The sequence below is a fragment of the Chiroxiphia lanceolata genome, chromosome Z (assembly GCF_009829145.1).
Source record: "Chiroxiphia lanceolata isolate bChiLan1 chromosome Z, bChiLan1.pri, whole genome shotgun sequence".
Lineage (NCBI taxonomy): Eukaryota > Metazoa > Chordata > Aves > Passeriformes > Pipridae > Chiroxiphia > Chiroxiphia lanceolata.
The window spans coordinates 2,133,454-2,148,413 of NC_045671.1; the positions used below are offsets into that span (position 1 = coordinate 2,133,454).

The 14,960-nt window shown below is 44.6% G+C and overlaps 1 protein-coding gene across 1 annotated transcript in view; it reads left to right on the forward strand.

The window, feature by feature from the left end:
- SKOR2 (SKI family transcriptional corepressor 2) overlaps positions 1-2,595 on the forward strand; it is a 28,007-nt gene extending 25,412 nt beyond the window's left edge. The window contains exon 9 of the mRNA XM_032675937.1: positions 1,929-2,595. The gene's annotated coding sequence lies outside the window, so the exon portion shown is untranslated. The remainder of the gene's footprint in view (positions 1-1,928) is intronic.
- The last annotated feature ends 12,365 nt before the right edge of the window (positions 2,596-14,960 follow it).

Genomic DNA, 14,960 nt, shown 5'->3' on the forward strand with positions numbered 1-14,960 from the left:
TTGCCCAGAGAAGCTGTGGCTGCCCCATCTCTGGAAGTGTTCAAGGCCAGGTTGGACAGGGCTTGGAGCAACCTGGGATAGTGGAAGGTGTCCCTGCCCATGGCAGGGAGTGGAATGAGATGGACATTAAGGTCCCTTCCAACCCAAAGCATTCAATGATTCTATGGTTTTGATCACCTGAGCATGTGCTTTTCTTGACACTGGAAGTGTCATCAAGGTCATTTTACTTCCACTGGAAGGAGGGAAATACCTTGGCATTCACAGTGTAGAAAAAACGTTCACACATGAGCAGGTAGGAATGGGTTTTTCTGCCCTTAATGGAACTTCTTTAGCTCCAGGAAAGAGCAGCATATTAGGACATTTTTGGATTTTTGAAGGACCCCACTGACTGTTGATCTGTAGTTCGGTGTCCTGCAGAAGGAAATTATCCTGCTGCTCATGTGCAGGGCCTTCCTAAACCCAACACTGCATTTTTCAGAACTGTTTATTAGAAGCATTCAGTTAGTAGAAACACCATCTCCATCAACAGTGGCCTGGGAGAGTCCAGTTTTGAGTGCTAAAGTCTTAACATTTAAATAAAGTCCCCCTTTTTCCTTTTTTTGAAAAAAAAACCAAAAAAACCAAACCAAAACAAGAGGATTAGGGATTGGAGATAGAGGCAAAAAGCTGGTAGCCCTGCTACTGTGTTATGTCACAAAATCTGGCTTGTGGATTCACTGAAAAAATCCCCCAGGAGAAGTAGTGGGATTAGAAAAAAAAAAAGAGCTATTCATACATAGAGATCTCAGCAATGCACAAAGTAGAGGTATTCAAGAGAAAGTCTGGGACATCTGAGAAGGGTTTGACAGTACAGATGAAGGAGGTTTGCCTGAGCTATGGAAGAAACAGATACTTAAAAACATTAAGGGTAAGTACAGAGTAACCAGATAACCAGTGTCTGTGGCCTTGAGCTCTGCCTGCTGAGATAAGGAGATTAATCTAAGCATCGAGTTGGTCTGTTTTGGCCTCTTGTGCAGACTTTCTTACTGACTGCCAGCACTTTCTGGTTGAGTGTAGATTAATCTGAGTGCTGATTTAAAACAAATTCAGTGATACTAATACCCTGAATAAAACAGCACGCCTCCCCAGATGAGAAGCAGCAGGCCCTGCTCTCAGAGCCTTGTCCACAGCACTCGCTGTACAATAAAAGCCTGCCTGAGGATGGCAGCACCAGAGGAGAAGGCACCGTTTCTTCCCAGCATCAGGTTTCCATCAGCTGACAGTCCCTGCAAGGAAGGTGCTGGCACCACAGCAACGAGCATTTCCTGCCTGTCTGCCGAGAGTGTGAAGGATGGATGAGCTCCTCACGCTGTTTTTGTTTCCAGAGGCACACCATCCCTGCAGACAACAGGGATTTCTCCAAGCAGGCCCTGGTGCTTTTGAAAGATTAGTTGTTACTTAACTGCTAAGCTAAATCAGTCAAGCAGAGAATCACAACTGTATTGTTTAGGAGCAATTTCAGGCCCTCAAATGTGCCAAGCAGAAGAACAGAGTCTCCTCAAGAAGAGACACGTAAGCACATCCCTACCCACACAGTACACCCAGGGGGTGAAGACCCTCAGCCACTCAGTTGATGCTCTGTGTTCCTCAGCTGCCCTTGCTGGGCCTTGTGCTCCTTTCCACAGCAGGTCTTGTTGTGTTTATTCACACTGCAGTCAAACTTGCACTTTATCATTAATGTGGATATTTCCACAAGACCCTGCAGATACTCACTAGCAAACTCTCAAAGGATGCTCCTACAGCAGCTGACCTATGTGTGTGTGCCTTTTTCAAGGGTTGCAAATAAGTGTCATAATTCTGTGACCATCTCAAACTTGGACTTAATGTTGGTAACACTTTCTCTCTCTCTCTTTCTCTCTTTCTTTTTTTTTTTCCTTTTTAATTCCCAGAGGCACAAGAGTTTTTGCAGCTGTTACCTTATAAGTTATAACCCAGTCAGAAACCTGACTTGTATATAGACTGTGAAATGGAAGTGTTTGGGGATCTAAATAACAAAAAAAATCAGGTTCCTCTGAACCTAAGGACAAGTGACCTCATAGTATCATGGACAACCATGTCAAATAGAATGTAGCAGCCATTTATTAGTAAACACAAAACCACAAAAAAAAAAAATGCCTGTCCTTGATCTTTTTTTTTTTTTTTTTTTTGGGTGGTACCAAAGTTTAAGTCTTTGTGTTTTTAGAAGGACTGTTGAAGTTGATAGAGAAAATGCTTTTGACGAATCGTGCAGATAAGCTGTGAAAGGAACTGCTGGTCCTTTCAGCGCCACAGACACTTGACAACATCTGCCAGTTCATCTCTTGCTTTGGGATAGTGGTTGTTTTATGGAAAGAAGTGAACGTCTCACCAGATGGGCCAGAACCAGATTTGGGTGGACGGATGGATGGATGGATGGATGGATAGAGCAGCGTTAGCCATACACAGTGCTTTTTAAAAGCAAACTGGAGATTCTCACACCCCTCTCCCTCGTCCCTTCCCTCCCCTGGTATTTTGCCTGCTGTACGAATTACGATTGTACTCCTCTGGAAATATTTTACAATTTAATATTGAGTGTAATTAAGAATATAATCACTGTTATCAAAAAAGGTATTTAACTCTGTTGTAGTTTCTTTATCATTCATGTGGATAAAAAGTCTATAATAAAAAAAAGAAAACTATGAGATAATAGTTGCGCTTCCCTGTAATTCAATGCTATGTTTACTCCACTAAAGCAAACAACTGGGAAATTTATCCCCAAGAATATCCTTGTATAAGTATTTTGGTTCACAAATAATATGTTGAAGTGTTTCCTGGTGGAAATTCTCTGTCTCTGATTGTTTGGAAGTAGATTTAGTAGCATTTCAGGAAGTGCCTTGTGGATCCACAGAAATAGAGGGAGACATGCTAAAGTTGACTTTTGAGACTGCAGACGTAGTCCTCCAGGTCTTTTCCTGGTGATGTGCAACACCCTGATTGCCAGGGCTTTCCTGAGTGAATTCATCTCCATGCTAAAGGTCTCAGTCCCAGACACCGTCATCCCTGATCCAGAAGATCTCCCACGTCAGTACAGCACCACCAGCACCCCAAAGTGGTTTTGTCCATCCCCGGCACCTGGATGTGTTGCAGCATCGCTCTTTCAATATTCCCCTCGTTCCCAGCAAAGGCCTGGGAGATTAAACCATCAGGCTTTACAGCTCCTCGGTGCATCCAGAAGATCTGGAAGCCAGGGTGGGAAGGGCAAAGCCTGTTTTTTGTGCCCTTTCCCTCCACATGCTCTGGTAGTAGGTGGGCTGACAGGACTCACTGAACTGGCAGCATTATGGCCTTTGTAGCGTGAAAAAAAAAAGAAACAAAAGCACCAGAAAAGCTGGATGAGGTTCCATCCGTGCCAGTGCCCTGTTCCCAGTTACAGATGAAAGCAGACACTTTGTGAAAGCACACGAGCAGTGAGAGATATGTTCCCAGAATATTGTTTTAGCTACTCATGATTTACTGCTCATGGGTTTTCTGACCTAGACATGATGTCTTGTTTTTAATAACCCTCAATGGATTTTTTGTCTTCCATGAACACGACCAGTGACTTTTTAAAACCTAGGCACACTTTTAGCAGCTTAGAGCATCCCGTGGCAATAAACTCCACAGCTTAAATACAGGTTGTGGGGGAAAAGAAAACTTCTGATGTTTTGAGTAGCCAAATTTAGCCTCATTTTGTGCCCTGGGCTCCTTGTACTGGATGAGACCAGTTGCCTGTTGACTGCTGGCAATCCCTGTCCACCTTTTGCGTGTTAGTCATGATTTCATAGGCATCTATGAAACTTTCAGGTTGTCTTTTTTCCAGGTTGAGTTGTAGTTATCCCTCCAACACAAGCAGTACCACAGCTTTGTAGCCTTCATGAACCTTTTCCCAGTCACCTGCATCCTTTATGAGATGGAGAACTAGCTGCACAGAATATTCAGGATACAGGATACTGTATAGATTATTATACAGAGTGACACAGTGCTGTTTTCCGTGATGAATGAACCTGGCTGCAGTGTGGTGGTAAAATCTCTTAACCACTGTAGATCAAAAATTTTGCCCAGACATAAAGCAATCCCCCTGCTCAATAAGAAATTGCCACCCTAATGGCTTCTGAGTGCCAGAGCTCCTGGATGTGGTCAGGCCAGCAGAGTAACCTGTTGTCCCTCACCATTGGAGAACCAGCCTGTTCAGGCCCAGGAGCAGACACAAAGCATCCCCAGCAGATTTATTTATTTTCTGCTCCCAGCTCAGCAGTGTTCAGACCATCGTGTTCCCCAGGGACTTCCCACAGCAAGTAAGCAGCCCCTATACGTGTTGTTGGAGTTGTGAAACTGTTCACAGTTCACACAATGCACAGTTCACACACGTGACAGATTGAATAAGCAACAAATAAGCTTCAAATTGAACATTCAAGCTTCAAATGTCCAATTTCCACTTGGAAATGGAAACACCGCTTGCCTGGGTTGTAACGGATTCACAGGGCACAGCTGCAAATGCTGCACTGGAACATGTATCTCAGAATCAAGCATGAATGAGATGTTTTGAGTTAAAAAAAAAAAAAAATCATTCTTCACGCTAATAATGTGATCCTAGAAAACAAACAAAGAGCAGTTACCACCTAAACAAATCTACCTCGATAAATATCCAGGGAAGCTTTCTTATCACCGGTTGCTTTTTGTTTGCTTTCCTCTTGTGCCAAAGTTTGTACACATTAAGGTGACAAGGATCCCATTAAACACCAGTGTTTCAGGGACTCAACCGTCAATGTTTCCACCAGCTGGCATCATAAAGAAAAGGCAAAAAAAAAAGGATACTGGAAGATTTACCCAGTAGTTGGTATGGTTCTATATGCAGTACACACTCCTTAAGGGGGTGTTCCCCTGTATTTGAACTCGGCTAAATCACTGCCATGGCCCTGGCAGGCTTGTGTTTGAGCCCACTGGAGTCCTGGGGAGCACTTACCAGCATGGATGGGGAGTCAGTCCAGCTGTGCAGCTTCTCCTGAAGTGGTTTGGATGTGGCCACCCTGAGCTAAAAGGTGATGAATGTCTCGTTGGGTGGATGAAGCTCTTCAGTGCCACATGGGAACGGCCCCAGCCACATTTAATTTACTCACATGGAACAGCACACACTGTTGCTGCCCTTAACATAAAATGAGTGACATGTTAGCCTGGAAAATAAACATTCAGCTTTTCTGACACATGACGTGCAGCTTGTCAACACCTTGAGGAAACCTGCGTAGGTGACCAAATATCACTTCCACGGCTGTTATTGCATGAGAGGCAAAAGGTAATAGCTGTCTAACAGACCTTAGCTTCAGCCTTTTGTTCATCAAAATCCCCTGAGAAAACCGCAGCACAGGCCACATGCTGAGCTGTGATCTGAATTTTGGATTGATGGGATCACTTTTTACCCCACAGAGTTCTTTCAATGAACTGCTCACAACATTTCCAAACTGGGCTCCGTCCCTGAGGTGTGGTGGTGCTCGTCCAGGATGTAGGACAGACATTCTTTGCTTCTGAGACTCTTTAGCGTAGTTATTTATCTTGGTGAAGAAGTGCAGCAAGCAACAGCGTGAAGGTGTGAGCTTTCCTTTGTTCCAGGGCAAGGGAACACACCTTCTCTCAGGACCATAATTTTAGGTGCCTTCAAGCCATCTCCCTCAATGACCTTGTCTACCTTTCGTTGACCTTGTTCTGAAACGGCAGATGCAATCCACAGAATCCTAGAGCAGTTTGGGTTGGAAGGGACCTTAAAGCCCATCTCATTCCACCCCCTGCCATGGGCAGGGACACCTTCCACTGTCCCAGGTTGCTCCAAGACCCATCCAACTTGACCTTGTGAGTCATGAACAAGCCATTGGAAGCAGACTGAGCGTTTACTGCTCTTGAGATCTATCACACTGATGAATAAATGTCTTAATGATTAAAAAAAAAAGTTGACCCTGCCAAAATAGGCCAATTAAAGGTAAAGATATAGAAGTTTTGTCTGAACTGTGTACGGCAAGCAGGCTAAGGCCCTAATAATTAATAGTAAAGAAAAAATGTGTGGGTTTTTTTTTTTTTATTACTGATCAATTCAATTCCTGAAGCCTTTTGTCTTCTGTGACAGATTAAAGCCCAGATTTCTTTAAGTTATTTTTCCTTTTCCACAATTTTCATGTAAAACCTCAAGACAACTGTGCCAAAAGTTTTGTATAAATTCTGCAGTGTACAAAAGATAGCTCCTCCTCAGCAAACCTGTATTTTTTAGGCCATATCAACAAGGAATTAACAAAAACAAAGTGTAGCATTTGCTGAGCCTCTTGGATAACCAGTTTTATCCCACTGGCTTTTAGGGATGAATCACTCTGCTCAGCAATCTGTTGGGAGAGCTCCTGTAGGACATCTTACTGTTTTCCTGTCACGTCCTGTAGCTTTTTTCTTCCTCTAAAGGGTTTATCTATGGAGTTTATGCCTAGATGAGCATGGCAGGGGACTGAAACTAGATGATATCTAAGGTCCCCCTCCAACCCAAGTCGTTCTGTGATTCTATGATCTTCAATGTACTCCAACACAATTTTATTTAACTGTCTTGGACTATTCAGTACAATTTTGAGAGGGCTTTTTATTTTGTTGTATTAAGATTATGCTTGATACGTACCTTCATCTATGAAATGTTTTATTTCCAAGCTCCTAGCCAAGAATTCACTAATAAATCCCAGAGCAGGTAAATAACCTACCGTGGTGCTAAATCTCTGGCCTTGCAAACAGCTTGTGCCCTGTGGTGTGCACCTCTGTGGCCTTGGACACACTTGGCTGTTTCCCCTGGTCTCAGTGGGACTGTTTTTATCTCTGCTGGCAGTTTGCAATAGTGGACTGCACCCAATCCACGTGAGATAAGGTGTTTCTGCAGGAAAGAGATGCCTCCTCCACCACAGCTCCCTGCTCTCTGATCTCAAGCTTCTCCACAAAACCGAGTTTGAAGGGAGGTGGATATTGGGATTTAAAAAAAATAAATTAATACGTATTGAATTAAAAAAAAAATAAGAATATTCCCCTTCAGGAATATTCAGAGCATCCATTGCTTATTCCTTAATGTCTTTGAAACTTCAGTGAAAGTGAATTTCCATTTATACTAGAAATTTGTGGAGAAGAACATGTCCCAGTTTCTTCCATCACATCTTCACACTGGGCACATACAAGGGATGGAGATCTACCATATAGATGTTCAGTAGCTTGCAGGAGTGAGGCCTGCTCTGTATTTAGCAGCTTTTTCCCTTGGGACACGATCTGAATACCAGAGAAATCAGTAAAGAGATTCCCATTAGCTCTGGTGACCTTTGGATCAGGCTCAGAAATCACAAATGGTTTCCACAAAGCAATCTCAGTTTTGATTTGAACTTTCTCTTAGTTTGATAAAGAAGGAAAGAACCAGCACTTGCCAGAATACAAAGTCCTCCCTTCTCAGGAACTCTTTTGTGGCATCTACAACACAGAAACTACTTTAACAGCACGCTTGTTCTGTCTTGAAGCCAAACAAAAGGCCATGATGCCCTGGAGGATGGAAGAGAAGGTACCCACACACCAAGTGTTCTCCTCTGTGGGTGACACAGAATGGATACTTGATGTGTGGCTTAACAAAAAATATATCTGCAGGCCTGCTCTCTGCTGTTCCTCTCTCTGTAAAATCTGTTTAGTGTAGTTAATTTGCTGTTTCCTTAAGCTACAGTCAAAAATTCACAGCTGTGGTTGTGCTCACTGCCTTGGGCTGTGGACACCTTCCAAACAATCTCCAGGGGACTTGGAGAGGTGCTTTGGTCCTGTTTGGTCCTGTGACGTAAGAGGCGCTGAAGTTGTTGTGCAGTTATTTATCCAAGCACAGCAGAAAAACCTGTCAGTCTCTACTGTTTTGGAACACCTGCCGATGTGGGGTTTATTAATGTTTTCTTAGTACCTGTATTAACAAAAAAGGAGCCTCCACCCTAGGGCACCACTCCCTCTTTGACCACAAAGCACAGGTAACCACAGCTTTTCACGAGACAAGCTGGTGCAGTTGCCAGCTCAGCTTCAGTCTGGCGTAGGGAATGGGGGCTTTTGCAGAGCAAAACGAAGTCCAGAGCTGTGGAGATGTGACTCCCCCATACTGAGGCATGGGAAAAGGTGGGTGCTGCAGAGGTAGATTGATGCTACCCTCCTGCCCGTGGTGCAGTGAAGCCAGGCTGCAAGAAACACCACAATGAGCCATGCTTGAAACCCTAAACTGGCTCTCTCCACTGGACAGCTCAACAACATCTCCTTAAATTCCCACCTTGTTCCTTTCAGTGCAAAGAGCCAGGTCAGGCTGTGTAACACCCAGAGGGCAAGGATGGGGCTCAGACTTGCCAAGGTCCCATAGTCAAAGATGATGGGGTTTCCTTGCCTGGAGAGCACCCAAACCCTGCCTTCTCCACCCAGCTTTCTGAAGGAGGAAGGGCCCAAAGGCACCCCTCCTGGGACATGGCATGTTCCTGCAGTGACTCCAGAGCACAAGCTACAGAGGCAGTGTTCCTGCAGGAGTTTATGCACATCGGAGGGTCCCGTGCCCAGCGGAAGCCCTGGCAGCCTCCGGGGTGGAGTCCAACTGGGCCTCCTGCTCCACCAGAAAGATTGTGAAAGGAATTGCTTAACAAAGGGATGGTGAGTAAACCCTCTGTTTGATCCACCTCCACACTTTATTGATTGTCCACACACGGAAGAGATTATCCTGCCCTAATAAAAACCTCGGAGAGAAGGAAGCAATCAACAGAGGCAAATGAAGTGAGCAATTAGCCTGAAGCCCTTCAGAGCAGCTTTACTTTCAGGCAAGGTCTGAGCAGCAGGATGCCGACACAGGGATCTCCAGCAGTCACAAGGTAATCCAGATATTTGTGATCTTATTCTACTCTATATTTTAATTAATGTAGTGTATTTCCTTGACTTTTTCAAGCTCAAGGTTCTCCTTAGGACATCTTACTGATGTGACAAAAAGAGGTGGTGTCTTGGGGGGCTGGAGGACTCTCTAGCAATCAAGTTGGTTTTCCATTCTCCGTGTCCCTCTGCCCATTTCTCCCTGCACCAGGGGAAATTTCACGAGATCCTGACACAGACACTGGGCCAACATTTCAGTTTATTCACATGCACTAATGGGCAAGATGCAAAGCCTGGACCATTGGTATTTGCAGCCTGTAACAGCCTGGGGACATTTCACAAAATTACGCTGCCTGGTTTTACCATCCTAGCTTTAGAAAAAGTAGGAGCTGCAGCTCACTCTGGTTCACGTTGATAGGCTGTAGTGATAGGATAAGTGGTGGTGGTTTTAAACTAAAATAGGGGAAAATCAGACTAGACAGAAGGAAGAAATAGCTTAGGATAAGGGTGGTGAGGCACTGGCACAGGTTGCCCAGGAAACTTGTGGATGCCCCATCCCTGGAGACATTCAAGGTCAGGTTGGATGGGGCTGGAGCAAGCTCCAGACTGGTCTAGTGGAAGATGTCCCTGCAGGGGGATTGGAACTAGATGACCTTTGGAGGTCCCATTCTATGTGGAACTTTTAGACCTCAGAGCATATTGCCAGACAATTTGTTCTTATATTTATGGACTGGATACATCCTGTGATTCCACATGTTCTTTCTATTCCAGAAAAAGGAGCTAGAATAGAATATAATAATGTTTGGAAACATGTGTGTGCTTATGTGTGTGTCTGTGATTGTGTGCCAGTATTCATACAGGGTGACACCTGAATCTAACCTGAACACTTGCTTTTTACACATTATACTTTCCAGTAATAAGGGGTGTCATAGTTTTAAATTTCACCAAGTGGAATACTAATTATAAAATCAAGAGTCAGGAGAGGTCCTTGAGACTCCCATCCATGAAGAAGACTCTCTGACACATGTAAGACTCATAGTTAGCCTCAGTTTCACCTGAAATTTGTTAATGATACACCTCTGCCCAAAGAAAGTTTTACTCATTATTTTGAGAAACTTGGTGCTCGGATGAGGGTTTTGGTGTTGCTGTGGTGAGGTAATGTTCTTTGCCACAAAGCAAGACATTGTATTTTGGGTCCCTGTTACCTTTTCCATCTATTTGTTGACCGTTCCTAGTTATTAAGTGATGACTGAGATTTTTTACAGCAGTTAAGCTGTCCCCTTCTGGAGGCAGTAAAAGACAAGGTGCAACCTCTGCTCTGTGTCCTGAGGCAAACTGGCTGGGAGTAGATAAAAGTGTCTACTGCATATGCTGGAGTGTGATGCCAGCATTCTTGTCCATGCCAAGATTCCACCCCTGGAAATGTTCAATGCCAGGTTGGACGGGGCTTGGAGCAGCCTGGTCTAGTGGAGGTGTCCCTGCCCATGGCAGGGGGGTTGGAACTACACAGACTTTAAGATACCAACCCAAACCATTTTAGGATTCTGTGATTCTATAAAGATTAGATGCCGTAGACAAACATCAAGTCAAGCTCATTGCCTTAAAAGAAAGATCCAGGTTTTTTGGGTCAGATTAACTTCTGCCTTTTGAATCTGTCCCTTAACCCATGCTGCTTTAATCTCCAGTCTGCAGAACAGTGATAGCAAAGTAAGTCAGTTGTAAAGATAATACCTGTTAAAGATAGTGAAATGGTCAGATGTCCCAAAGGAATCTAAAATGAATGTGCTGGGTTTGAACATTAAACAGCATTCTGAATGTCTGTCTGCTTAATTTTTCAGGGTGGCCTGTGCTGGTGATGAAGGTTTCCACAACATGATGGTTTTTGAGGAAGAAGGTGTTTTACTCTCCTGTCTGTTTCCATTAGAATCTTAAATAAGTTTGACAGTGTTTTATTTGTGTGGTGACACTGCTGAGGGTGTTATCAAGTATGTAAGGCAGATACAGAGTGTTGAACAGGTTCAAAAGGAACAGATGAATCAGCCATGGTAGAGCCATTTCTGTTGGGTTTTTAGGGTGGGAAGAGTGGTGCAAATAAAAGGAGGTGTTGCAGCAGACAAGAGGAGGACTTGGAGGCAGAGCTAGATGGGAGATGTGAGAAAAATTTCACTCCTTTATGTTTGGAGTTAAATCCAAGAGCAAAATTGGATGAAAGCAGATTGAAAAGGGTGAAAGTGGATGGAAAGTGCTGGCTAGAGAGGCAGTAAGAGCCAGGATCCTGCTGTGGCTTTACTGTGAAGAGGTGGATAATATGTGGAATGACACTGTGGTCTAACAGTGCAGGGCAGACTCTTCCACCCTGAGATCCACAGGGCTGCATTTCAGTCCCAGCCCTGAAAAGCAGCTTTGCTTTGTTCTTTGGTAGGTAAAGACCCACAAATTAGTAACTGAACTGTGAGATTTTTGAACAAAAAGTAGTTCCCAGGAACACCCTCCTAACACAGAGCTGGCCACCCCATGGCTTGCAGCAGAAGGACCATCAGCATAGGCAGCCTGTAACAACCTGGGGTCATTTCACAAAATGCTGCATTTCTTAAAGCTCTTTGTTGGCAAAACTAACCTGTGATTTCCATGTTCTTTCCAAGGTTCACCACCCTCCACTTATGCAATTGTCATGGTGTCTCTCAGTGGGAGCCTCTTGCTGCTGGTTGCCATCATTGTAGCAATAAGTGTTCTCCGGAGGTGAGTGTCAGGGAAGTAGGAGAGGACCCAGAGTCACCAAGGGAATGTGTGCAGGGATGAATTCCTGCATGAGCCAGGAGTGATCAGGGAGCCCATGGGAAGAGTCTGCCAAGCCCTAGTGCTTCCTGGGGTCTTCCCAGGCTCCTTCATCAGCAATAACAGTGGCTGGAGAATCACTAGGTGGGTGCTTGCGTAATATCAATTTATATCTAGTCCAAATTTTTCTCCTCATTCCCAGATTTTGCATATATTGTGTATATATATATGTATGTGTGTGTGTGTGTATTAAAATTCAGTTAAGGCAAACTAAGAGACCCAAGCCCCTAATTCTCTCTACTGCCAACATTTTAATTTTTTTCAATGAACCTGAAGGCACAAAAAGAGGGACATTCATTGTGATTTTTGTTTCTCTAATAAGAAAGTAAATTATATGTTTTGAGAAGTCTCTTCAAAGCAAAATTTTGTTCAGTTTTAGTTTGAATGCATCTAGCCAAATTAAGGAGGGCAATGAGGTCATAAAATGTGTTTTTTTGAAGGGCATAAGACTGAGGGGAGAGGAAAAAGGCCACCTCCATAATTAAATAAATCCGCTCTATCCCAGCTATCAGTTCTGTACTGTCATTAGTTACATCCTGTTATTAATTGGATTGGGTTCAAAATACCAGCAGCTCCTCATGCTGATGGGACACCCGACAGTTTGTTTTTTCTCCATTTCTGTTGTGCCAGGCACTGCACATCGAATTACACCTCAAAAAACCTCAGGACACCTGCGGTGGTGGAAAACGTTACTGTGACAAAGAACAGCTCTGAAAAGATCTCCACGGTGGATTTGGCTGGCCCAGTGTGTGTAAATTACCTTCCTGACAAGCAAAATGCACCCCCAGCCAGAGTCTACCATCTCTGAAGAGATGATATCCGTTTTTGAACTGCTGTTCTTCTTTGCTTCTCCTGCTAAAACACCCCCCGATTGCAGTGCCAAAGCAACAATGGTCCACAATTTCTTCAATCTGCAGCTTTCTTCCGGAGAGAAAAGGGGATAAAGGGCTCAGGGATATGTGCTAGTGAGTGGATGGACTGACATGGTGCACTTTGTTTTCTCCACCATAGTGCTGGACTGTGAACTCGTACCACAAAAGTATTAGAAAATGCAGGAAAATGACATTTTTTTTTTAATGGAAGTGGAGAAAAAGCGTGGATACATGTACCTTATCTCTGTGATGTGTTGTGTTAAAAATTTACTGTAGAGATTTACAACTGCCCATATTGTCTCTTCCTGTGGGATGAGTCATGGGAATAAAATACAGGGGGGGATTCCTGGTTATTTTTACAAAGATTTCCCAATCCCTCTGACTCACTGTGAATCCCAGACACTGCGCAGGTGCCTAACCTTTTGCACATGGTTTCTGACTTACTGCAGGACTCTGTGGCTCTGCTACAGAGTCACAGTCTCTAAAGTCGAGGGAATGGCCTGAGGTTGTGTCAGAGCAGGGTTAGGTTGGATCTCAGGAAAAGGTTCTTCCCCCAGAGGGTTGTTGGGCACTGACCAGGCTCCCCAGGGCAGTGGGCACAGCACCAAGGCTGACAGAGCTCAAGGAGTGTTTGGATGATCCTCTGGGGCACAGGGGGTGACACTTGGTTATGGTCCTGTGCAGGGCTGAGGGTTGGACATCCAGTCCTTGTGAGTCCCTTCCAGCTCAGCACATTCTGTGATTCTCTGAAGTCACCAGGTCTGTGATTTGGTTTTTTTACCCGCCCACTTTTACAGACTGATGAAGGATACCATCTATTAATCTTTAGTTAGTGCTGCAACTTCCCCATCACTGATGACCTCTGCCTCTGGCATGGCACCAGCTTGCTGGGAACAAGCCCGACTGTTCTCCCCATTCAGGTGGCAGATACAGGGATCAGGTTAGTCTGGGATCTGGCACCAAGAGGGATCAGTGTGCTCCCTGCTTCTGGCCAGCCTATTCCAACTTCATGCCCTTTGCTAACTGCTGCTAGGAACCCATGGGTTAAAGCCTATGAATTTCCTCCTCTTCCAGGCTTAGATGGGGCCAGTGGCTCATTGGGAAAGCTGCTGGTGGAGAGTTTGGCCCCAGCAGGACACAGTGGGACACCAACACACTCGTGTCAGCTCCTGCATATGGTACTTGTCAAAAGAGGGAGTTGGAGCAGGCGCAGGAAGATGAGGCTGCCCTGCACAGAGCCACGTGGGCATTTCACAGACCTGAATGGAAATCTGTGCCACAGAGGCAGGTGGACTTTGATCACCACTGAAACTCCTCCGGGTTTGTCCTAAAAGGGCAATTTCAGTAATTTTTCTATTAGCAGAGGTGGAAGCCAGACCTGATTCCGAAGCTGCAGGCACATCAGCCATCCCCTGGTGGATGCTCAGCCACAGCAGGATCCTTTGACGAGATAACATGATCCTTTGACGAGATAACATGATCCTTTAGCCATGGTTCCATCCAAAACACTGCTACTGACACTGTTTCCCATCATCCAACAGAAACACGTCTGTACAAGTCTGTGGTGGCATACACCAGCTCTGTGCCTGTGGGAATTTGAGCCACTTGAGTTTTCCTCTTTCCACACCTGTGTTGAGGGAGCCGCTTCTGCCTGTCTGCTGCTGTAACACCAACCTCAGACATCCCTTCCCCTTGCTGTCTGTAATATCCCTCCTTCTTCAAAAGAACAAAATCCAACCCCTTTCAAAATTCATGAAGCTGATTCCCCATCTTCTAAATCCCTCCCTAAGACCTGCTGCTGCCTCAGCACCTACAAATCCTGCCCATCTGTCAGCAAGGAGGCTGGGCTAAGCACAGACTTTTAACTCTCTGACAAAGTATTTGTTTCCTTGCTGCCCTGCTGCCTATGTTGGTCTGCTTTTGATATCCACTGTCTTCCAGCTCAGACATGGACTGGAAAATTCCTACACCTGTCACCTCTGTAAAATACCTGGTACTGACCATAACAGGATTTGGTTCTGGACTGTTGCATTCCAGCAAAAACACAACACAAGCGATGCCAGTAATCATAGAACAAGGTAATGTCACAGAGTTGACCTTTAAGGTCCCTTCCAACTCAAATCATTCCATGATTCTATGACAACAGTGGAACAGTGATGATACCAAGATGAACAGCAGCACGTGTGTGCGTTTGTGTGTCAGCACTAGGCAACAACTGACTTTTAAAGGCTGTTACAGTTACAGAGTCAAGTACGATAAACTTAAGAAACAGCATCGGTAAATTTGGGTGCAAATTCAAAATTTTGTTTTCATTTTGTTCATCAATCCCCAGGCAGACCTTTTGTGTAT